Source organism: Ictidomys tridecemlineatus, chromosome 6 (assembly GCF_052094955.1).
Source record: "Ictidomys tridecemlineatus isolate mIctTri1 chromosome 6, mIctTri1.hap1, whole genome shotgun sequence".
Classification (NCBI taxonomy): domain Eukaryota; kingdom Metazoa; phylum Chordata; class Mammalia; order Rodentia; family Sciuridae; genus Ictidomys; species Ictidomys tridecemlineatus.
Genome location: NC_135482.1, coordinates 144,845,827 through 144,869,862, shown reverse-complemented (window position 1 = coordinate 144,869,862; position 24,036 = coordinate 144,845,827). Strand labels below are relative to the sequence as shown.

General features: G+C 33.2%; 1 pseudogene; it reads right to left on the bottom strand.

Annotated features, from left to right (window-relative positions):
- Positions 1–20,122: 20,122 nt before the first annotated feature.
- Positions 20,123–21,667, bottom strand: LOC101955596 (E3 ubiquitin-protein ligase ARIH2 pseudogene; annotated as a pseudogene).
- Between the last annotated feature and the right edge of the window lie 2,369 nt (positions 21,668–24,036).

Here is a 24,036-nt window from a genome sequence, read left to right as displayed (position 1 = left end):
ATATTTCTTTTCAGCAAAAGAAACAATCTATGAGGTGAATAGAGAGCCTACATTCTGGGAGCAAATTTTTTTATCCCTCACACATCAGATAAAGCACTAATCACTAGTGTATATAGAGAGCTCAAAAAGCTAAGTACCAAAAAATAAATAAATAAAAATAAAAATAACCCAATCAATAAATGAGCCAAGGACCTGAACAGACACTTCTCAGAAGAGGATATTCAAGCAATCAACATATATATGAAAAAATGTTCATCATCTCTAGCAATTAGACAAATGCCAATCAAAACTACACAAAGATATCATCTCACTCCAGTCGGAATGGCAGCTATTATGAAGACAAACAATAATAAGTATTGGCGAGGATGTGGAGAAAAAGGCATACTGATACATTACTGGTGGTACTGCAAATTGGTGCAGCAAATATTGAAAGCAGTATGGAGATTCCTTGGAAATCTGGGAATGGAACCACCATTTGATCCAGATATCCCTCTCCTCAGTCTATACCCAAAGGACTTAAAATCAGCATACTACAGGGACATAACCACAACAATGTTTATAGCAGCACAATTCACAATAGCTAAACTGTGGAACCAACTAGATGCCCTTCAGAAGATGAATGGATAAAAAAAAATGTTGCACATATACACAACAGAATTTTACTCAGCAATATAAAAGAATCATGGCATTTGCAGGTAAATGGGTGGAGTTGGAGGAGATAACGCTAAGTGAAGTTAGTGAACCCCCAAAACACAAACGCTAAATGTTTTCTCTAATATAAGGAGGCTGACTTATAGTAGGGTAGGGAGGGGTGCATGGGAGGAATAGAGGAACTCTAGATATGGAAGAGGGGTGCTAGGAAAAGGGAGGGAGCAGGGGGTTAGCAAGGACCATGAAATATGATGGACATCATTATCCAAAGTACATATATGAAGACACAAACTGGTGTCATCATACTTTATATGCAACCAGAGATATTTGTGCTGTATATGTTTAATAAGAATTGTAATGCATTCTGCTGTCATTTATTTTAAAAATGTGGAGATCCAGATGGGAAAAAATGAAAGAAAAAGCTATTAATATAATATGAAGTTAAAAAAGAATAATTAAAGATATAAATCTCAAATATGAGTAAATGACTATAGTATATTTAAAAATGTCTATTGCAGTTAAGGAACCATTGTTTTGGGGACAAGAAAAAGGATTTTTGTCTCTTTTATTCTTCACTTGCTTTTTTTTCACTGAAAACATTAAATATGATTGTTTGTTAAGTCCCAGTAAAAATGTTAATATAGTAATAATTTGCATGACAATCAGAATGCAATAAATAGATAAATTGATGTGATTTCAAATGAAACTCTTTAAATGAAAGCAAGTATTTTCACATAAGAATGTTGAACTTTTACTTGGAGCCCAGTTGTTTTTAACTTTCATAAACATATATTATTCTCTTCTCCCTTTTACTCTTTTTCAGAAGATTGTGTTGAGATTCTCTGATTTCACGTAGCTTCTTTGGAAAAGTGTTGCATGACATCAGTACTAGTTGTGCTCTTGCACAAAATAATAATATAGTTTTCTAACATATCATGTTGTATTTGTTCTCCATATTCTCTGCTTCATTCTCATTTTCCTTTCCTCTTTATTCTCATATATCAATAGAATATTGTCAAAAAACTTTTGGCTTAGTCTTTTTTTTTTGTAGGTAGCTCAATGTATAACAGTATACTGTGTTATTAACAAGTATTATGCATTATTCTATAATTTTTCTATTCACATTATTTCCTACAAAGGTAGCTGTTCCATATTAAGTTTAAATGTGAGAAAATTTTCAGTAAAATTATTTTCCATCTTTTTTTTCTATACCACATGGAAATCATAGCATAGTCTACAGAGTGGATAAGATTTATTAGTATATAATAATATCCTTTTTTATCTTCCACATAATGATCCAATAGATAAATCAGAATGAATGAAATTTACCATGACTACCTGCAAATATTTATCAAAACGTCCTGTTAAGGATCATTACATACATTGTTTTTACTGGAATATATATTTATGAATATATATTTAAAAGAAAATTCTAAACAAATCTAATTTTGGAGATCTAAGTTAACTTTATTTACAATTCTAGAATCAAGCAGCAATATGGATTCAAACTAGATAGAATTCTCAAATCCGCCACATACAAAGGGTATAAAACGAAAAAAAAAAAAGGAATATGACATGCTGAAATAATCTGATAGACTACGCTTGAAATTTGCTTTCCGTTGTTATATTTTTACATCTCCTGGCTTATGATTGATTGGCTAGACTCAGTTACTTGTTACGCATGTATAGTCATAGTTTGTTACAATTTGTTTATATAACAAACTAGATTCAGTTTAATATGTATAGAGTCTACATATAAAACATATAAAAAGGCTGGTTTAGACCAAATTTAATTCAAGTGAGTATATAGTACATGTGTATACACACACACACACACACACACACACACACACACACACACACAGTAATTTGAAAGTACTCTAAAACTATTTTAGAGAGATTATGGTACTAGGATTCTAAAATGATGATTTTGTTAAAATTTTGCTTTTTTTCTGTATTTTAGCCATGGTTTTCGATTTTGCTTTGGAAATATTTTGATGTAAACAGGTTCTTCTATCTTGTCTGTGCAGTTATACTTCCAGATTATGTGGGACATTTAAATATTAAAATATCCTTGCACATTATTTTTATATCTACCTATAAATGTCCCAGATGAATATCAGTAATGTTCACAACCTAGACTAATTCTTTAACCAGAAGGATAATGACAGTTCGCTAAGCATTTCAGTAAGCCCACAAATCTTATAGAGAACAAAAAATTTAGGTGTGCAAACTAAATTTCAAGAGTTGATGCATGAAACCATATTTTCTTTGGATAGGAATTCAGATTATTTAAAAAGCTAAAAATAGTTAATTTATTCATTAATAATTCATTGTCAGTATATGTTAGTATATACATATTATCTTGTGAAAATAAATTACTTAACTAAGAAGTATACAAATATAATACAAATACTGAATGCTAGTAACAAATTATCATATTAAGATCACAGTGTATTTCAAATATTTATGTAGACAATCACCAAAATAATATATGTGGCTACTATTTTACTTTCCATATAGTTGATTTTAAGATATGTTGTTACTTGGTTGTGTATGCTGAATATTTATTGAGTGATATGATAGTAGACTTATTTCTCATAGATACCTCATATATAATAGTGTCTTTAAAACATTAATATACTTTTCACTATAAAACATTCAATTTCTCAGTATTTAACATACCATTTTGTTAAAATTTTAAAATAAGTGTCATTACTTTACTTTCTTGAGCATATTTTTTTCTTATACAATCTTAATATTTCATTTTGCCAAGTTTGTACTTTACCATTTCTTTTTTTGCTATGATTTGAAAAAAATGTACTTAGGTTAAAATTAAGAAATTCATATTAATAAATATTGATATTTATTAATATTCATAAAATACTAATAAAATTAATTTCTTAACATCTGAACTTCAGTTGTCAAATTGGTTGTTATTACATTTAGTCACCACATTCAAGAGGAGGCAATTCATATAGGTCTGGATTTTAATTATAGCTGAAACACTTAATTAGCAAGACACAAAATGGAGGCCTGAGTTTAATTTTGTTAGACATAACATTTTATAGTATAAAATGAAATTAGAATGAAGTTATATCAAAAGCTATCTCTCTTCAAATGTAATGAAAAAAAAATTGGATCATCTCTGTGGTGGTGGATGTATCAATGGTACAAGAACCCTAACACAATGTTTCTGGTGGCTAAAAATCCTAAGTCAGAGAGAGATGGGAGACAGCTAGAGTTGTAAAGTACCAGAGTCAGGATAGAAGGAATATTTTTAAGGCTCCCTGCTTAAAAATACACCTTGATAGTGTCCTCAGCAAATCTACCTAAGTAAGACGTGTGCCCAAGATAGCAGATAGGTTTGAAGATTCATGGACTAGTAATGCAAATATTTGCAGTAGCATGACTGGTGAGTGGTTCCTGAGTCCTTAGATGCAATCTCCTTTAGTAATTGCAGTGTTTGTGCTATGCACCAAGACTGGGGAGGAGAACGCAATATTTCCTATAAGACCTTTTAGGTAAATGTTGTGTTATTGCCTATGATGGGACCTGAAAAATTTGAGAAAGTTTTAATCTGGATTCAGACTCCTCATGAACCAAAAAATGTAAGCAAGTAAAAAGAAACATGCTGACAAATATAAAAACATGCCTGGGGTAGGGGGCAGACGGACAGACAGAGGAAGAGAGAATGAGGAAAGCAAGGCAGAAAATAGAGTATGAAAATAAATGGAAGGAAATAAATTGTTCAAAAATTTCATGCTGTGAAACAGCTTTAAAATCTTTCTCAATGTAAGTTTAGGGTAAAAACATGTTTAAAGACTGAAATAATATGATTTTTTCTATGTTTCCTTTTATTTTTAATCCACCTTAAATATACTAAGAATACATTTTATAAAGTTTCCTATCACTCAGAGTTGAAATGATAAAAGGAAGGATTATATACTAAAGATGATAATTAAAAAACATATGTGTTTATATGTAAGTTGATGGTTATGGTAGACATATTAAAATTTCAAATAATAAAACTAAATGAAATTTATGTTTGATGAACTGACATAACATTAAAAATAAGGACAAATGGACTATCTGAGGAAGATAACATACAAAAGAAAACAAGAAAGATATTACAAGAAATAAGAAAACATAAACAAGCAATGTTCTGAGATAAAAGCTGAATTTCCAGTAAAAAAAAAAAATCCAGAGTGCATATGTATCTGTTAATACAAAAAGATAAATGGTGCTACATATGCACATACAAACATACTATAAATATAGAAAAATTCTTCAAGTATCTAATGAGAGGAAAGAGAATGAATTCATTTTTAAGGATGTTACACAGGTCAACTTTCTATTTATCCACAGCACACTTCATATATGAGAAAAAAGATGTGTATAAATCTCTACATAATCTTAAAATTTCCTTAAACTATACTCAATTGTTGTGAGCCATTCATGGGCTGTGTGTGTGAGCTATGCACATTTGAGCGGTGAGGCTCCTGGCCTGACATTGCTGCCTGATTGGGCTATGCCACATATGTGTGCCTTTTCTCTTGCTCTGCCTGTGATACCACACAGCACCGGAGATGGGTGTGGCTTTACAAGATGTCAATCAACCTGCTGACCATAAGACATCACCAAACAAGACTCCACCTTCTAAACCCAATACCTTGCCTTATTTGAGTGGAATATGCTATGAATGGCTTTTCCCCAATAAATAGGGTAGGTTCAGGGATGCCCTCTCTCTTACTTGCCTCTCTTGCTCCTCTTGCCCTCTTTCTAGAGTGAAAACTGATCTTTGAGATGGCAGAGCCATCCTGACACCCCACCCCCGACCCCTCACCCTGCATTTGAGAAAAAGGTATTTTTGTGTTTGTGTGTGTGTGTTTTCTTTTCTCCCATGGCCAGCCCAATTCACCAAGAGTGGCCTTACTTCGTCCCCTGTGCTAGATGTGGGTGACACTCAGTGTTTTAGAGCCTTTGGTTTTTCTTTCTCTTTTGTAGTCTACATTTGCAGCTTGATAATATTCTTCAGTGCTATCTTTACATTCTCTTTGTTTTGCCTATATTTGTGGGTATGTGTATGTATGTGCGTCTGTGTGTTTGTGTGTGTGTGTGTGTGTGTGTGTGTGTGTGTGTGTGTGTGTGTATGGTTATTACGAGGCCTATGCAAGACATCCTTACTAATGACACTGATATAAACAACTTGACTTCTTTCACTTACAAAATCTCTAGATTTTTATACTATTCCCCAAAGCTGTTTTTGATATAACAAATAATATATTTTAATATTGTATATTCCTTAATGATTTAATATTGCTTTAATTAAGTTTTAAATTGTTTTGACCTTTTAATCTTGAGCTAGAGACCTGTAGAATTTATACACCATTATCACAGTAACGGAGCATTCAGAAATATACTCTATATTTGCCTGTAATAGTAGCTTTATATTTTCATATGTTGTTATAATGGTAATTATTATCTATTCATTTTTGCTTAAAAAGTACTATGGACTTGCATGTTTTTAAAAAATTTATATCAAAAAGATATTATATGGCTAATCCTTATATTTTGTATGTATAAATTCTTACTTGATGTTTTTCAATATCCTTAAAACATTTATGTTTGAAGTGTGTAATCACTTTAAGTGATTTTTAAAGATCTGGTGCTGAAAATATATAACCAAGTACAGAAAAGAAAGGAAGGAAGAAAGGAAAGAAAAAAAATTTACCCAGTTATCATATAGTGAAAACTATAACAGACATTTATTTTTAATATGAAATAACATAAATATTTGTAAGAAAAAATGTGACATTCAATATTTTAGAAATAAATTAATAGTCCAAATGAGATAAAAACACTGTGGATTTTATTCCATTTAAAATTTTGAGCTACTATTAATTGACTATTGAAATATTACTTAAGGCAAGGATCAAATTTTTATAATTGGTTATGATTTATAGCAATAAAATATTTAAAGATTATCTTTTAAAAGTGTGAGAAGTTATTGGCAAAAATTAAAGTGTCAATTTTATTTTCTTTGGTAATAAGAAATCAATGTAAACATGTTTATTACAAAATTTTAAACTATTTAGAAAAATATATTATTTGTATGGTATACGTGTGTGTATGCACATACATTAAATAACTGAACAATGCCAGCTTAAATTTTCATATAATCTATTTTAACCACAAAATTCTTAAGAAATAATACCTCCCAAGGTAATAATTTTGTACTTTTCTGCATCATTTACATTCTATGCAATAAGTATGTAATAGGTTCCAAAAAAACACAATGATATAAATGATATATTGCTACATAAAAAAGAAATATCATAATATCTACAACTTAGTATTCTTAGTCTGGCAGAAGGTTTGTCAATTTTATTTTTGTACAAAGCCAATTCTTCAATTTATCAATCTTTTAATTTTTTTGTCTGTTTTCATCTCCTCTGATTTTTATTATTTCTTCTTTTCTACTAATTTTGAGATTAGATTGTTCTTGTTTGTGTAGTTCCTGAGGATATAGTGGTAGATGGTGTGGGATCCTTCTGCTTTTTTTGTTATTGTTTGTTTGTTTGTTTTTAATGGGTCTTTACTGCTTTAAACATGAACTGAACATGATTCCTTCGTATTATTTTATTCAACTTTACTCCAAAGCAATCACTGTATTAAAAAGTCAATAAATTTTATTTATTAGAGAAATTTTAGTTTCACAACAAAATTGAGCTCAAAGTACAGTTTTTATATCCCTCTCCCCTCACATAAACAGACTCGTCCACCATCAAGTCCACATTGGACTAGTAAACCTATGACAATTGACTGAGATATATAGACAAATCATTATAATAGCCCATAGTTTACAAAAGGCTCCATGTTAGTGGTATTTACTATGTATTTTGAAGTTGTATAAGGACATGTTGTCTACCATTACTATATGATACAGAATAGTTTGCTACCTGAAACATCTGTCTTCCACTTATTTATCCCTCTCTACTTTCTAACCCCTGAAAATTACCAATTCTTTTTATCATTTTATAGCTTTGTCTTTTCCAGAAAATCATATAGCTGGAATCATATATTATGTAAACTTTCGAAATCAGTTTCTTTCATTTAGTAATATCAATTTGAAGTTCTTAAGATCTTATTTCCTTTCAATGATGAACAATATTTCATTGTCTGGATATAGATCGTTTATTTATTCATTCATTTACTCAAGAACATCTTGGTTGCTTGCAAGATTTGGCAATTTGTGAATAAAACTCATAAACATCTTTGTGTAAGTTTAATGTGAACATAAGTTTTCAGTTCCCTTGGATAAATACCAAGTAGTGTGGTTGTCAAATCTTTTTTTTTTTTTTTTGAGAGAAAGAGAGAGAGAGAGAATTTTAATATTTATTTTTTTATTCTTGGCGGACACAACATCTTTGTTTGTATGTGGTGCTGAGGATCGAACCCGGCCGCTCGCATGTCAGAGGAGCGTGCTACTACCACTTGAGCCACATCCCCAGCCCGGTTGTCAAATCTTATGGTTAAGTTATGTGTGGTTTTGTAAGAATCTGTGCTCTTTAGCATTTTCACCAGCAGTGAATGAGAGATCTGATTCCTCATTCTTACGACCATTTTATGTTAGTGTTTCGGATTTTGACTATTCTAACAAGTATATAGTAGTAGCTCCTTATTTTAATTTGTAATTCTCAGATGATATATAATGTTTAAGATATTTTCATGAGTTTATTGGTTGTACATATCTCTTTATTTCATGATTGTCTAAGTCTTTTGACCATTTTTCTTTCACTTCTATTCCTGTTTCAGTTTTAAGAGTTCTTTTATATTTTAGATAATAACCCTTTATCAGATATATTTTACTATCTGTTGCTTTTCTTCTCATTCTTTTGATATTCTCCTTTGAAATGTAGAAATCTTCCATTATGATGTTAAAAAGGAGTAGTGAGAGAGAACTTCCTTGCCTTTTTTCTGATCTTAATGGGAAAATATCTCATTTATCATTTTTATGGTTGAATTTAATTCTAAGTTGTTTTTTACTTGTTCTCTATAAAGTAAAGGAAGTTTCGTTTTCTTTCAAATGAGTAAGAATTGTTTTCATAAATGGTAATTGCATTTTGTCAAATGCTATTTCTACATCTACTGGTACAATGTGATTTTTTCTTCAGACTTTGGATGTGATGAATAATATAATTTGATTTTAAAATATATAACCGTTCTTGCACACTTGGAATAAATTGCACTTGAGTATGGTGTATAATTTTTTTTTTGTCCTAGGTGCACAATTCTTTTTTCTATTGTTTGATTTCATTTGCTAATATTTTATTGAGAAGATATGGTTCTATATGCACAAAGATGTTAGTTTCTAGTTTATTTTTTCTTGTGTTTTTTTCTTTTTGATTTTTGTATGAAAGTAATGTTGATCTCAAATAATAAGTCCAGAAGTATCCTCCCTGCCTCTATCTTCTGGAAGACATTATAAGCAATTATAAGGTCTGACAATGGTTGAGATGTGGGGGAGGTGCTAAAAGAGAATAACACACACTCCCCTGCCTTTGCTGAGAACTGGAGACACCATGAGAGAAGCAGCCCTGAAAATGATGGACCATTCAAGAAAAGGCCTGTGTATGAGCACAGATGTGTGTGTTTAAAAGCTACTCATTAAACTATCGTGAGAATGGTGAGGTATGCCTGAAATGCACACAGATGGGGTGATCTTGACCTGGAGAAGAATCTATGATGCTTTGAGAACATTTGCAGTTAAATAATCTGTTGAACTTATTGAATCCGTATTTCAAAGCTTACATGACCATGGAGCTTTTAACTTTTCTGAAGTACCCATTCACAAGATTCAGAACATGCCACACAACAGTTTGGCAAATGATACGCTAAGCAATAGCCTCAAGGTTAATCAATCTCATAATGGCAAATTCTTAATCAAAAGAGTGCTCACTGATTTATGATTATATGACTATAATTGAATAAAATAAGAACATGACAAAAAAACTTATTTAACAATATTCCAACTTGGAAAACATTTACAGAGTGACATCCACTATGTGGTAAATTCTACCCTGGGTTCTAAGGACACAAAGATGACAAAGGCAAGTACTGTCCTAAAGGAGTTGGCTACCTGTGAGGGAATTCAGAGGCTCTGTGCGGAACTGATACTAAGTAGTAGTTACACTGAGAGGCAGAGATGTTGGGTGACTTGGCTGGAGGTTACACTTGTTCAACCTTAGCCTAGATACCTCCCATTCCTGAGAATGACCCTGAGGAGAAAAAAAAAAAAAAAGGCTGAAGTTGGGCCAGGAACTCTGAGAGGGACAGAAAGATTTGGAATAGGGGCAGGATTCAGGGCAAGGACTGCCAGGGTGGACTCAGTCAATACATGCTAAGGTCATCTTAGCCCAGGCCAGTCTTTTACTCTCTGAGCTTCTGTCTCATTTGCAAACATTTTTCCAAATGTTTAGTAGATTTCAGAGAGCCTAGAGTTTTGGGTTTGGAACATGATTAATTAGTGATTTAATCCTTTAGTAAAAATAGACCTATTAAAACTATCTTTTTATTCTTGTGGAAATTTTGGCAGATTGTGTCCTTCAAGTAATTGGTCCACTTTATTATTTTTTTTAAATAAAAAGAAAAAAGGCTGAGGACTGGGGACATGGCTCAGTCACTTAATGACAAAGGTTTAATAGGTTTAATAGCTGGTACCCCCCCCCATAAAAAATACTTAACAAGAGATCTAGTCTCCCAGTTTCTAAGAGGCATTATATTATCCACAATAACCAAGATATAGACACAATCAAAATGTCCACTGATAAGTAATATAGAAAATGTGGTTTATACATGCAATGATATATTGTTCAACTTTAAAAAATAATACTACTATTTGTGAGAACACAGGTAAACCTAGAGGGCATTATACCAACTGAAGCTAGCCAAGTCAGTTCCAGAAGGACAGATAGTATATAATTTCACTTACAAGAATTGTCTAAAATTGTCAAACTCACAGAAATTAAGAATAGAATTGTGATTTACAGGGACTGGGCGGAAGGAGGAACAGAGAGTTTTTCAATGTGTCTTGTCTCCTTTTTATTTTTTCTTTCTTTCTTTCTTTTTATGGAATCCATCACTTTTTGGTTTCTGTTTTTATATATCCATTTTACCCTCTGTTATAAAAGTTCATATAAATGGAATCATGCTGCATGTGCAATTGATTCTAGTAACCTTGACTCAAAGTGATACTTCTGAGAATATTGCAATGCCATTGCTTGCACAAATTCATTGTCAGAAGCATCACTTTGCATCATAGTTTAGTCTTCTTTACTGAGTAAACAATTCACTGTATGATTATAAATTGTATCTATCATTGTATGAGTATACATTTAGGTAATGTTAGTTTGATTATTTTAATATATATGCTCTAAACTTTTGTTTACAAGTCTTTTTATGGGTGTATGTTTTATTTCTCTTGTATAAATAATTCCAGGTATGGAATTGTATTATTGAACATAATACAGACATGTATTGTTACAATTAAATTTAAATAAACTTCAAAAATTTTCTAGAACAGTCGTATCATTTTACATTCTTTCCAGTAGGATACCAATGATCCAAGTTGTTCCATATTCAGACTTACATTTCATAATGTTAGCTTTTGAAAATTTATCTTTTCAAGTGAATTTAAATAGCCAATGTTACTTATTCCTCCATTATGCTTCTTAAGTCTCTTCCTTACATATGTGAAGTGAAAGGTTTACTTCCTAATTTACAGGGAAAAAAAGTTTTGCAAAGAATTTCTTCTATGAATATCCCAAGCTCCCGACAAGAGTAATATCCCTCTTACTTTCCCATCCCAATGGTAAGCTTACACTACTCCTAATTAATAACTATTTTTACCATCTTGTTCTGCATGTGCTTTGTACTTCAGGATTCATGTCAACATCGTTAATGACAAGTTTGGGCTATTGATTTCATTGTATTTTTTAAAAATTATATTAGTCTACTTATCAGTACTTAAGGAAGCTCAAATCTCTTTAATTAAAAACTAACATAATATCTACTTCCATCTACCATATACTCTTAAAAGTTTGACATTTCACTTCACCAAACATGTTTTTATAATCCAATGCCTTTTCAGTCCATCTAACTTAATATAGATACTACTTCTTCAAGGATACAATTATATTGCTAAAAATCTCTAAAACATCTATGTGATTAAATTTAATACTAGCTCCTGATCTGCAACTTTCTTGTCTTCTCTGTAGTATTTGCCACCCTTTACTGAACACACTTTCCTGAACGTTTCTCTTCCTTGGTTGTTTTTAGTACAATAAGCATCTCCCTCTTGTGTTTTTGTTTCCATTTTTCAAGATGCTCATTCACAGACTCTTCTATAGGTGGCTCCACATGACCCTTAAATAATTCTTCTCTTTACACATTACACTCATTTCTTCAAGTGTTGGCATAATTTTCCCGGTTGTTTAATACTAAAGCTCAAGGGCTGAGGATATAGCTCAGTTGTTAGAATGCTTGCCTCATATGTGCAAGGCCCTGGGTTCAATCTCAAAATTAAAAATAAATAAATAAATACATAAATAAAAAGTAAATGTTGAAAACAACACTGATTCCAGAATATACATGGCATTCTACTGCCCAAATATCTTCAATTCAATTGTAATGGGTAGACTTTTAAAATACATATTTTGAAACCAACCACTGCTTTTTATCCTTATTCCTTCTGCGATCATTTCTTTGCTATACATCTCCCTAGACCTTGCTTTATTCCACTACAATGTGCAGTTTATTCAATACTTGCTGTGATGTTTAAAACCAGAAAGCGGATTGTGTCAAACCTGTTCATACAATGGTTTAGTGGCTTTCATTTTTCCTGTCCTACATCATCTTCACATTCTGGAGAATGTCCTCATCTCTAGCATTCTTTCTTAACTTTCTTCACATCACTAAATTCATTCCATCAAAATAACATTTTTTAACTGTTTAGAATGTGTTGTTTAGATTTTTTTTTTAGCAAAATATGAACTTTCACAGAATTTTCTACCCCAAAATTTACCAGGGCACTGCCACTCATCCTTTTGAACTCACTCTGATAGTTGACTCTTAGAGTTGATTTTAGTTCTTCCACATTAGGTGTGTTCCTATGTTCCCCTCCCTCTCTTTTCTTTCACAACAGACTATAAGATATTCAAGGGCATAAACTGCTTTCCTCTTTCATGAAAAATTCATACCACCTACACAACTGTTGGATGAAGAATGGATATTCACAAATTAGACATTGACTAAATCAAGTCATTTGTCAGTTAAAACATAGTATATTGCTCCCCTATTTCCTATGCTGCTGTAATAACAGAATACTAGAGATAAAATTATAAATAATAGAAAGTTGTGGAGGTTGGGTGTCCAAGATGTGTTACCCTATTTTGCTATGTCATAGCATGATCAAAGGGCATGGAAGCACTCATGATGCAGTGAAAAATAAAAACATCCAGAATCATGCTTTTATGAGGAATCCTCTGGGGTCATAACTAACCTACTCAAGATACCTAAAAAAGAGGAAAAAAACGTATCACTTTTTTTTCTTTTTTGGTATTGAGTATAAGCATTTCACCACTGAGTACCTCCACTGTACCTTTATTATATTTATTTGTATGTGGTGTAGAGAATCAAACTCAGTGCCTCAAGCATGCTAAGCAAGCGCTCTACCACTGAGCCACAACCCCATCCCCAATTATTATTATTATATTTTATTTTGAGTCAAGAACTTGCTAAGTTGCTGAGAGTGGTCTTGAACTTACGGTCCTCCTGCCCCAGCCTCCCAAGCTGCTGGGATTACACCATACCCAACAATGTTAAATTCCATAATATAGTTACAGTGACCATCATATTTCAACAGGAGTTTTGGAAGGGGCACTTAAACCACAACAATTACATATGTATGACTATTGTCTAAAATGAGAAAACTGATTATTTATTTATAAGCATAATTTTTAAATTGGGTCAAATGATCATCCTTTCTCAGGCTAAGAAACTAATATAGCAATTTATTAATTTAAAATCAGTACTATAAAATGTGAAGTTTTAGAGCTCTGATCACAAAAAGATAAAAGCATATTTAATAGATGTTAAAATATTTCTCATTAACATTAATGAATGCATAAGACATTATTGATTTCTAATTCTCCTCCATTTTTAATTTCCCAAATATAGTTAGAATATTCTTTTACCACAATGTACATTTATATAAACAATTTGATTTACAGAAATATTGCTTCCTTAGAGATTTATGTCAACAGTCTTGCTAATTAATCATTGAAGGGATAAAATTAAATCCTCCTAAATAGAAAGGATCATCCACTGAAACATTCAATTAGAAAGTCAGCAGTAGATAATATATCACTAAGCCAAAGATTTGTCTTGCTCCTTTAAGAGTTGAATACTATTCTATGCAATAAATCTGAAGGAGAATAAATTTAATCAATACAGGAAACTTAAGAGTCACATGTTAAATAATAAAAACAAGGCAAATTAATATTGTTAATTAGAGAAGTATTATAATTTATAAAATTATATTTTGAAATTCTAATTAAAAATGCTTCAGAGTATTCCCAATAACAGGAATAAATTATGGAAATTTAAAAGGGCCATAAGGAGAGATATTTTCCATTAATGTATTTTCTAAGTAATTTACAAAAACTATTTTTAATACTGGATATTTGTGTGTGTATACATATAAATATATATAAACATGTATATAAACATATATCCATCACAAATATAAATACACACTGACACGTTTTCCACCTATGCAATAAATTAGTTGAAATCAATGGCACGTAAAGCAGCTCCTGAGCTCAAGTTTCTACAACTTGATATATACATACCTCCTCCCTATCTGTCATCAGTTGCAATTCCTACTTTAAAAGGAAGAAGTTCTATCCAGGTGCTGTAACCTTACAGAATCTCTGAGGACCCTTTTTTCAAGACTTTTTTAGTGCTGAATATTCATTGCTACCAATAGAGGAAATTACTCAAAATGAGTCATTTGCCTCCTGACAATCTTTGAGTAGTACCCACATTCAACAACCTTGAAGTAAGAACACTGTGGAAAAGAAAAATAATACTTGTGTTTTTATGGGAATCCATATGTGATCTGTCAATATCTGCAGCATGAGGCAAAACTTAAAAGGTATATATTTCTGAGTTAACAATGAATTCTCATTATCATTGAAGAGGTGTGTAGTAAAATAATTTATAATAAAATCTAAAAATTCTTTCTTTAATTATTTTTTATTATTAGTTGTTCAAAACATTACAAAGCTCTTGACATATCATTTCATACATATGATTCAATCTAAAAATTCAAATTTAATGGACATCTTTTAGTTTGAATTTATAATGTATGAAGTGAAACTAAAATGTTTACACTCCATTTTCTTTTCTTTTATTGGTACTAGGGATTAAACCCAGGAGCATGTAACCACTGAGCAACACCCACCAGCCCTTGTTTGTTTTTATTACTTACTTAGAGACAGGGTCTCACTAAGTTGATTAAGGCCTCTCTAAATTCCTGATACTGACTATGAACTTGTAATCCTATTACCTAAGCCCCCACCCTCCACCCCTGAGACACTGGGATTATAGGCATTCTGCCATAACTCTTGGCTCTACTGTGCATTTTAAGAGACTATTTCTGTGAATAGCATTCAGGTGAAGACTTCTAAGAACCACCTGCAAGTGAATGAGGTGGATACTTATTACAGTTAAAAAACAGGATGAGAGATCTCAGTAAGAGGACAACAGAAAGATGTTATTGGATTTGGTTTTTTTTCCTGGTTAATTTTGGAAAGAGTGTATGAAAGCTGGGGTTCACTTTGAGTTGGGTGCTTTTGGAAGAAGTTGAAGTTCTATGATTATTTCAATAAATTTTTCCATAAAGAAGGAAAATATGAGCAAGACTAATACTACATTTTGTAAGGAAGCAACAATTACTCTTGATAGGAGAGAGAATAGAATATTTCATAAAGCATAGATTGTATGATAAACTTGTTTAAGTGTCACCTTATCATGGTCTCAGATTGATCTTATCTCATATTGGTGTATGCAAGATTATGTCCATGGGAGAATAATGAGGCCTAATTGTGAGAGAGAGGGCAGCTTCTAAGATTGAAGCCTATCTGTTAGCATCAGACCACCTCCTGGACAAAAGAGTCTGCTTTGTTCCTCACAGAAAGACAAAAACAATAAAGTAATTAATGAAGAAACTAAAAATATATATGTCCAACATTCAACAAATAATCCTTCTGGGAAGAGAAACAAAACAAATAAAACTGAAAAGAAAATGACAAATTGATACTGAGAAAAATAGATCTTAATTCTAAAGGCATCAGGTAATGACAAAATATAAAGAAACATTTTAAAATGATTCCAGAGCGAAGGCAGGGAATTTTAAAAATTTAAAAATGTTTTACAATGGATAAGGTTCATATTTCTGTTATGCTACTCATGAAAAAAAAATTCTAGAACAAGAGGCATATGTCATTATAGTCTGATTAAAACTCATCTTTAAATCTTGACTTCTAAAGTCACCCTATAACTTGATTCTGAAGATTTATACACTGAACTCCTTCTGAGACAATTCTTTGATTTTTTTTTTCTTTTATGGTGCTGGGGATCAAACCCAAAGCTTTTGTGCATTCAAGGCAAGCACTCTACCAACTGAGCTATATCCCCAGCCCTGAGGCAATTATTTGAAAACATACTCCAGGAGATTAGGATAAAGACAAGAAAGAAAATGACTTGAGATACATGACATAACACCCTTATGAGTTGGATATGAGTTGTCCCTGGAAACCTCCTGTAAATGCTAGAATATTCAGAGGTAAAGTGCTTTGACTGTGAAAGCTGAAACCTAATTAACCCATCCCAGTTTGAGTTGTAATTGTAGGCAGAAGGGGTGTGGTTGGAAGAGGTGAGTCACTGCGGGGCTTTCTATAGAAGGATGCATCATCCCACTCCCTCTCTTTCTCTGCTTCCTGGCTCTTGTTGAACTAAGCAGCTTCCTCCCCCTGGCCTTTCTGACATGAAGTACCACCTTGCCTTGATCCAGAGTAATGGAGTTGGCTGTTTATGTACTGAGACCTCTGAAACAGTGAGACCCAAATAAATTTTATGTCCTGTTTTAATCAGCTTTTTTGCTGCTCTGACTAAAAGAGTTGATTAGACCAATTATAGGGGAGGAAAATTTTATTTGAGGACTCATGGTTTCAGAAGTCTCAGTACAGAGATAGCTGGCTCCATTCCCCAGGACTAGAAGTGATGAAGAGCATCATGGTGGAAGGGTGTTGAAAAGGGAAGCAGCTCACATGATGATCAGAAAGCAGAGACTCCATTTGCCAGACACAAAATGTATACCCTAAAGCCATGCCCCCAATGCCCACCTCCTTCAGTCACACCCTACCTACCTACCACTTAGCTTATCCCATCAAGGGATTTAATTCACTGATTGGGTTAAGACTCTCACAACCCAGTAATTCCTTCTCTAGACCTTCTCCCATTATCTCAGACATGAACTTTTGGGGGACACCTCAGATCCAAACCATAACACCTCCTCTAATTTGTTCTTGTTGGATGTTTTGGTCAATAAATTGCAAAAGCTGATGAAAACAGTTGTGACAAACCATGAGTAGAGAGAGAGAAACCACAGATTAAGATTTGTAGAGCAGATTAAAAAGTGATTAGTCTGAGTGGCATAAGATCAGTGAATTCTAATAATTTTTTTTTAAAACAGTGCTTCTCACACTTTAATATGCAAAGAATTCACACAGCATTTTGTTCTGTAGGACTGTAATGGTGTCAAAGACGCTGCCTTTCTCACAAACTCTGGGTCAATACTACTGCTGTTGCTCTATGGGCCATAAGAGCAAACTTTGTCACTGAGCAATAATTTCAATACTTTTAAATATGAATTTGATTGTATTATTCACAGGTCATATGCTACTCTTCATTGCCCTTAGAGTTAAACCTGTATTCCTTTCCTTGGCTCTCTGTGTTCTTCATTATAATGATTTAGTGAGCTTACTTTCCAAACCACATCCCAAGTCATTCTTAGCTTTGCTGATTATGCTCAAACCACATTGGCATAGTTTCAAGTATTTTCTAACCTCAGGATGTTTACATTTGCTATTTCCTCTGCCTCGATATTCTTTCCTTTTCCAACACTTGAGGAAAATTGAAACATCACTTCTAAAAAAATTTTAAATTGCAAAGCTATTATTTTCTCTTGCAACACTTTGTAATTTCCTACCAAAATACTTAATATTAAGTTATTGTTATGGTAACCATTTTTAATCATTTATCTCTATTTCTATATATATAACTTAGATGAGGATACATGTTTACATTATTTGTAATTATTATCCACAACCACTCCTAAAATATTTGATAACTATTAAGCAGTCAATTAAATCTTGAAGAAAAATTGTGACACCATGATGCTGGTGGATGGTGTGGAGAATGTTCAAGTCATGAGGGAGGCTGAACTAGGAATGGGCATAATATGGTAATGTATTGGAAAAGAAAAAAGAAACATTTTTTTTAAGTTCAAATCAGCCAGTGCATCACTTGGTCCCATTATTATGATGGTAATTATTTATGATTCTGTATTTCTAACATATTTTTATTTTTCTGTGTCCTTGCTGGGACCTATGGGAAGTCAAAGCAATAATGACTGCCATTCCATTTCCAGAAATAACTGCTATAATGTGAGAATTTTTATTCATTAGAATGGTCTTTAGTATAAAGCATCAGTCCATATTCCCTTCAGGTCAATAGTAGAAAGGGAAAGATAATGCAAAAAAGAAAAATATATATATGTATATATACATATATATATACACACACATATGTACACACACATATTGATATTTATAAAAATATCAAAAGCTACAATATTTTATGTGTTCAGAGAATGAATGATAAAAAACACCAAATATAAAATGTCTCTTTAATTATAAATACCAATTTTTTTTTAAGAGAGAGAGAGAGAGAGAGAGAGAGAGAATTTTTAATATTTATTTTTTAGTTTTCAGTGGACACAATATCTTTGTTTGTATGTGGTGCTGAGGATCAAACCCAGGCCACAAGCATGCCAGGCGAGTGTGCTACCGCTTGAGCCACATCCCCAGACCCCATAAATACCAATTTTTATGATAGTAAAAAAATACATATTATTCAGTTTATATTAAGTATATGGTAATGGGATAAATACATCATGCATGTAGATACTGAAAAACATATAGAAATTTGAAGAATTTCTATGTATTATAAATTAAACTAAAAACTTTCATTTGTGGTCCTGTAACTCTTTCCAAAGACTTTGTTTTCCTTAATATTTGCTCAGTGAGCAGAACTCTTTATAAATTGTCCTAGAGATCCTTACCTCAGCCTTGAGACCATTGACTTTGTAAAGCTATTGGTGTGGATATTCAAAGAAATTGCCTGTGCATTAAGTTTAAATTAGCTTTCATTATTATTCACAAAATAGTGAGACTGTGAACAAATCATGTCATTAGGAACCACTTTCACATCAGTATCATATTTTCTCCTCTGTTTACTGCTAAATGTGCAATTTACCTAAAGAGGGAGTGGAAAGAGAACAATGAGACAAGAATTGAGTGAACATTTGTGATGCCAATTTTCTAACCCAGGAATGCTAAAAAGAGGCGTTTTTAAAAAATGCCTCTTTTGAAAATAATATATGTATAAAAATGTATGTGTATACATGCTTTAAGATAAGAGAGTGCCTTTCAGGGAAGAATGGATAGCAAGTGAAATGTCACTAGTAGTTTCCAAGGAAGTTCCTAAAACTACATTATAACCTCAATATCGCAGTGGTACTTTTGAAGATTAACAAATTATCTTTAGAAAGAACCTCAGAAACTTATGGGGGAATTCAGTGAATAAAATATTGAATCATTTCTTTACCTATTTTTTTTACCTAGTATTTTATTTTTTTAAACACTCCAATGTCAATTTATTTTTTTAAGGGCTCTGTGTTATCCTATCGTTTGCCCTTTTTAAAAAAATATTGTACAATCTTTGAAAATTACATAAGTTGTAATGATCTAATTCTATTAATAGCCATTCAAAAACAATAAACAAAACAAAACAAACAAACAAAACATTCTCTCCCTCTCAACAACCATCTGGATGAATTTAAAGTTCTGAAAAGAAGCCAATTTAATATGAACTCTACCCTGGTAGAAACAAAAAGCAAAAATATGAGAAGAAAACAAATTAACTAAAAGGTATGTTGCCAGTGTCACTCAGAAGTGGGTCCTTGCTGTTGCCTGGAATCGTGAAAACCAGAGCCTACAGCATGCAGTAAGGCAGCTGGGAGTCCTTACAGCTACAATTCATCCTGGCATGTCCATGTCCCAACTTAGGTGTCATGGAAATCCCTCAGCAGGGTTCTTCTGTGCTGTTCTGCTCTGTGCATCTGGTTCTCCAAGTCCCCTCTGTCATAGCTGTCCACATGTTCCACTTTCTATGAAGGTTTTCAATCTCAGCCTCTAGCTGAGGCTGCTGGTATTCAAACAGCTTCTTCCTGAGGGCCAGACTCCATGTAGTATGCATATGAGTAGGTATATTGCAGGGTATATCAACACTTGGCCGAGAGCTTGGCAGCATTCTGTAGGTAATGCCAGTCAATTCAAGTTCCCAGATTGTTCATCACCCTCTCCTGAATCTTCTCATGAATCTGCTGGTATGTTTGTGCCTTCATCTGTAAGCTTTTGTTGTGTTTTTTTTTTTTCCACCTCTCAAAATAGAATAAGTACTTCTTGAGGGCCTCCCTGGCCTGGGCTTGCTGACTCTGGTTGACAATGTCAGGATTCTCTGGTTTGTTCTCTTTGTACTGACTGTACTCATAGTACTCACTGCCATGAGTCTTCCAATCTCTTAGACACATCCAGCAGAAGTCGTGTTTACATTAGGAGCATCGAATATGATTGCAGCCTCCATTCTTCTCAATGCAGATGTTGCAATTGGAACAATCTTTAGTGTGAGCACTAATGTAGTTGGCCATTTCAGAGTCATCTGCACATTTCGTGAGCCATTTCCGGATTGTGGTGCAGTCTGTGGGAGCATGACACATCTGATGACACTTGAAACAGAAGACCTCATTGCACCGATTACACTGCACTTGGCCAGCTGTAAGCTCTTGTACCTGAATAACCATGGGGCAGTCTGCACCAGGGCACAGCTGGAGCTGGTAAGGACTCTCCACATAATCCCTGAAAAGGTAGCGCCTATATTTGTCTTTCAATTCTTCATTGGGAAGCAATGGAAACACAAAGTCTTCTAGTGTACAGAGTGGACAGTCCTGAGCCATACAAGAGACTTCCACACCCACACCATCCTTGACAAGTACTGGGCAATGCTGCTCCCAGCAGCTGCGGCAAAACTGGTGCTGGCAGGCCAGAGAGAGTAGGTTTTCCTTCCGCACAAATTGCGCACACACACACACACACACACACACACACACACACACACACACACACAAGATACAGTGATGAAGGGGATGGGTGGTGGGGACATGTTTTGATGGATTGGGCTGAACTCATGCCTCAACAAGCAGTTGAGAAGAATTGGACTTGTATCTGACCAATATCTCTGAGACTTGCCAGTGGAAATTAACTAATATGAGTTTGGCAACTGAATGAGACACCTTTAGGACAGAAGCTAAGCTGGTCATGTGCTCGTTGAGGGCACCCTCAGACTCCTTATATGTCAAGCAAGTGAATTAGTACTCCTAAGGATTAAAGGCATCAGCCCCCGGCTGCTCCACATTGCTGGCTACTCCCACATAATAATCCTTTATGTCTCCAGAGTCCTTGTCCTCTTCCTCCTCCTCCTCCTCCTCACAATTTGGGTCATAGTCCTCTTCATTGCTGTCAGATCCCTGGCTATTTATGTCCACAGACATCCTAGCATCCAGTCAAGTTGCAAATCTGGAAAGGAGTTGCTTTCTCTCCCTCCCCCGAAACCTTACCGCTTTCTCAAATGCATTAGTGTTTTTTGTCTTCTGTAATTTCTGCAGACCCTTCAGGCAGCTGTCACCCAAATATTTTCAGCATCTTAGCTAAAGAGCACAGGTGGGCCAGACCAGGTCAGGTGGACCACATGAACAGGACTGAGATGCAGCAGCAGTGGAACTATCAGGGCGTTGCTCCTTGGGCCCGCACTGTTTCCTCTCTAGTATTTCATTCTTTGATTAGTGTTTTCCAGTGTGCTGGGTCTTGACTCATTGTTACCAGTTTCTGAATCTCATACATAGACCTCTACCTGCATTTATTTACTGTTGTTTCATGTTCTTTTATGTAATGCAATAACCATCAAGCATTAAAAAATATACAAATTTGAAATTACAGATATGTATGTTTGAATAATGCTAAATGATCTAAGAAGTACATGAATGTAGACAAGTTGATCAATTACTGTGCATTTCATAAATCTTTAAGATAGTTCTTCACAGACTAGTTATGAATATTAAGTATGACTCAGGGGAATGTTTATGACCTTTAATAGAACCTGGCAGAAAATAGCTACTAATTGTAATTTTTTTCTGTTCTTCTTTTTTTTTCTATGTGTACAAACATCATGACAATCGGTTTTACCATCAGCTATTTACGTACCTCAGACCAGCTTGCTTTCTTGACATATTTATCCATTTAAAAAAAATTCATGCACTAAATATATTTTTATTTTCCTTGTGTCTCTATCAGTTTCCATGACTCTGATGTTTCTCCTTTTCTTACTCTTACCCTATTAAAATAGTTGAGTAATCAGAGAGGAATACACTAAGCCAATGTTTAAGTAAAAGTAAATGAACTAAAAATTATTGGGGTGCATACCGAGTTGAAAATGATAAATCAGTAAGGAAAAAACAAACCACCCAAGGTTGCCTAGGAATGTATGGGATTCAACAAAGCAATAGGGGTTCCTACTTGCCCCCTTTTCTGATCTTTAACCACAAGTACCTAGATTACAAAAAATCTTAACCCCAAAGAAGACAATTATTGATAGGCAAAGGGTCAAAGATATTAATTTCTTTACAATTTTTGTCATGATATAAGTATAAAGTGTTATTTTGATAACAGACATAGTGTTGAAGAGAATTTTATTTTTCTGTAAGGGATCGGAAAACATTTAATGTTTATACTCTTCCTGAGGACTATAACCATAATCTTGCTTCTTTTTAGACTATGAGATTTTAGATGCATATCTATCATTAATTTAGCCAAATCTCTGTTCCTTGCACTAACAATCCTGTAAAGCAAACTTATGCCAGCACACACACACAAAAAAAATGACTCAACATCCAATATAGTGGAATTTATAATTTATAGTTCACTACATATTTATATGTCCCTTTGGTGAATAAATACATTTCTCATCCAGCTGTGTCCCACTCAGCAGGATGAAATAGAAATCTGGTCAACACAGAGAAGAATACTCAACACAATGTGGGTACTCCAATATGGGATTTTCTGATTACTGCACTTGCCTTTACCATCTTGTATTAGATTTTATATAAATATGCAGTATGGTAGAAATCTATAAAATGTCATTCAAAATGTCATTCAAAAGAACAATCCTGATCCTTTGATCTGTTTACTCATTTATGATGTTTTTCTCACAAATGACAATATGTTAAGTCATTACTATAATTACAAAGCCCCTAATTTCAACATTTTATTAATTATGGAAGAACTAATAAAGCATATCAATAGGGCTACACTATAAAAGTCACATTTTGATCTAAACACATACTACATAACTTAGATATATACATGAGTGTGATATTTGTTATCATGCTTTAAAACTGAAAGCACTCATTATTGTTATAAATATTAAGTTATAATGAAATATTAAAGCACATATTTAATAAAGGATGAAAATTAGCCGAGCATATTAGCATCTGCCTATAATCGCAGCTGCTTAGAGGCTGCAGCAGGAGGATCACAAGCTCAAGGCCAGCCTCAACAGCTTAACAAGACCTGTCTTAAAATAAAAACTAAAAAATAAAAGAAAAATAAGAAAAGACTGGGGAGGTGGCTCAATAGTAAAGCACCTGGGGGTTCAATCCCCTCTACCAAAACCAAAAATAAATGAATAAAGGTTGAAAATTATTAATCGCAGACACATATGAAGTAATGAATAATTTTTATTTGTCAAAAATATTATATATATATATATATATATTGAAACTAACATGTAAATAAACTTACTAAAATTGTTTGCTTGCATTCTTATTTTAATAAATTATTTTATTGCTTTGAAAGGAACAAATAA